The sequence below is a fragment of the Antechinus flavipes genome, chromosome 3, assembly GCF_016432865.1.
Source record: "Antechinus flavipes isolate AdamAnt ecotype Samford, QLD, Australia chromosome 3, AdamAnt_v2, whole genome shotgun sequence".
NCBI lineage: Eukaryota > Metazoa > Chordata > Mammalia > Dasyuromorphia > Dasyuridae > Antechinus > Antechinus flavipes.
In genome coordinates, this window is record NC_067400.1 from 530,546,587 (window position 1) to 530,549,825 (window position 3,239).

Sequence of the window (3,239 nt, forward strand, 5' to 3'; positions counted from 1 at the left end):
ATTAAAATCCTAACTTCTGCTGGAAGCCTTACACAATTCCTCTTAATTCCAGTGCCTTCCCTCTGTTATTTCCTATTTAATCTGTATATTGCTTGTTTTACAAATATTTGTTGCATGTAGTCTCTCTCATTAGATTGTAAGCTCCTTGAATGCAGGGACTGTATTTCCCTTTCTGTATATCCAGCACTTAGCACTATTCCTGGCATATAACAGGCACTTAATATTTATTGATTGGATTGATATAAAATATACTTACAATTTTTAAAAGAGTATCTTAAGAGTTACTGAATATTAATGCAACATCAACTAATTTAGAATTTGTTTTTACTTGTAAAATGAACCTTTTAAAATTTTAAATAGGCAAGATTCACAGATTTACAAGTCAAGCATAGATGATATGAACAATTTTTTTTTTCCCTTTTGCCAGCCAGAATCACAGAAAAAGTGTCTAGGTTCTTTTCAAAAAAGGGTCAGAGTGGGTGTAAATAAATATTTCAACTGAAAAGTTGTATTATGATGATGATTTATGTAAGATTGGCTCTTTTGACAAAAGTACAAAAGAGGTGTTATCATTGCAAGGCAGATACATAATCACTAAGCTATTTTGAAAGTTATTTTCAAAACATATGCATGAATAATTTTTCAACATTGACTATTGCATAGCCTTGTGTTCCAAATTTTCCCCTTCTTCCCCTCACTCCCTTCTGTAGATGGCAAACAATACAATATATTTTATACGTGTTAAAATGTTAAATTCAATATATGTAAAGATATTTTTACAATTATCTCACTGCATAAGAAAAATCAGATCAAAAAGGAAAGAAAATGAGTAAGAAAAAAAAGCGAGCAAACAATAACAAAAAGAGTGAGAATATTATATTGTGATCTACACTCAGTTCCCACAGTGCTCTCTCTGGGTATATAGATGGCTCTCTTCATATAGGATCATGGAATTGGCCTCAATAATGTCATTGTTGGAAAGAGTAATGTCCATCAGAATTGATCATCATATAATTTTGCTGTTGCCATGTATAATTATCTTGTGGTTCTGCTCATTTCACTTAACATCACTTCACGTAAGTCTCTCCAGGACTCTCTGAAATCATCCTGCTGATCATTTCTTATAGAGCAATAATATTCCATAACATTCATATACCATAACTTATTCAGCCGTTCTCCAATTAATGGGCATCCACTCAGTTTCCAGTTTCTTGCCACTACAAAAAGGTCTGCCACAAATATTTTTGCACATATGGGTCCCTTTCCCTCCTTTTTAAGATCTCTTTGGGACATAGGCCCAGTAGAAATACTGCTGGATCAAAGGGCCCCTCTTATTTTAATGCGGTAACTCTATTAAGCATTGACTGCCAAATTTAGCTACACAATTAAATCTCTGCTTTCTGGGAGCTCATAGTCTTGCTTCTGAGGCAAGTATAAATTAAAACATTAAAAAATATTAAAGACGAATATTGAAGGAGGTATGGGAAAACTGGGACACTAATATATTGTTGATAAATGGATCCAGCCATTCTGGAGAGCAGTTTGGAACTGTCTTCAAAAAGATATCAAACTGGGCATACCCTTTGATCCAGCAGTGTTTCCTCTTGTCTTATATCCCAAAAAGATCTTAAAAGAGGAAAAGGGACTCACATGTACAAAAATGTTTGTGGCGGCCCTTTTTGTAGTGGCAAGAAACTGGAAACTGAATGGATTCCCATCAGTTGGAGAATGGCTGAATAAGTTATGGTATATGAATGTTATGGAATATTACTGTTCTATAAGAAATGATCAAGAGGATGATTTCAGAAGGGCCTGGAAAGACTTACATGAACTGATGCTAAGTAAAATGAATAGAACCAGAAGATAATTGTACGTGGCAATATCAATATTATATTACGATCAGTTCTGAAGAATGTCACTTTTTCCAACAGTGAGATGATTGATGTCAGTTCTGATGATCTTATGATGAAGAGAGCCATCTATACCCACTGTGGGAAATAAATGTGAATCACAACATAATATTCTCACTTTTTGTTGTTCGCTTGCAATTTGTTTTCTTATTTACTTTCTTTTTTTAATCTGATTTTTCTTGTGTAGCAAAAGAATCTTATAAATACATTTATACATATTGTATTTAACATATATTTTAACATGTTTAATATATATTGGATTGCTTGCCATCTAGGGGAAGAGGTAGGGGAAGGAGGAGAAAATCTGAAACACAAGGCTGTGAAAAGGTCAATGTTGTGAATTTATCCTATGACTATATTATATGAATTATTTCTTTCTGGATGCTTGTAATATTTTCTCCTTGACTTGAGAATTTTGGAATTTGGCTATAATATTACTAGAACTTTTCATTCTGGGATCTCTTTCAGAAAGTTATTGGTAGATTCTTTCAGTTTCTATTTTACCCTCGGATTCCAGAATATCAGGACAGTTTTCCTTGATAATTTCTTGAAATGAAAAGGTGAAACCAAATTATTTCTCCTGGATCTAATTTTCTGATCAGTTGTTTTTACCAATGAAATATTTCATGTTTTATTGTTTCTTGAATCCTTCTAAAGTCATTAGCTTCCATTTGTCCAATTCTAATTTTAAAGGATTTTCCTCATTGAGGCTCTTGTACTTCCTTTCCCAGTTGGCTAATTTTACTTTTTAAGGCATTCTTTTCATTTGTTTTTTGGTATTTCCTTTTGCACCACTCTCAGTTCTCTTCCTAATTTTTCCTCTGTCTTCCTTACTTGATTTTCAGAATTCCTTTTGAGCTCTTTTATGGCCTGAGACCAATTTTTTTTTTTTTTGAAGGCTTTGCATGAAAGACCATTGACTTTTTTTTTTTTTTTAATCATCTTGTGTTTTGCTTTTTCTTATCATAGTAACTTTCTATGGTCAAAATCTTTTTCTATTGTTTACTCATTTTCCCAGTCTATCAACTTTTAATTATTAAAATAGGACTCTTGTTTCTAGAATGAAGGTTGCACAGTCCCAATCTTCAGGGGTTCTGTGAGCTATTTTCAGAACTCCTTCTAAGCACCTAATCATAAGCACTCTTTTCTACCCTGGAATTGTGAGGAGTGTCCCTACTTCCCTGTGGCTATAAGTTCTAGAGTGCTAATGCAACAGAGTCCTTCCTTCCTCAATACTAGGAAAGATACTTCCTGTACTAAAGTGCCTTCAGAAGATTCTACTGCCACAGCCACCTATGCCTACTCTTGGTTTGCTGGTTTCCCAAGGCC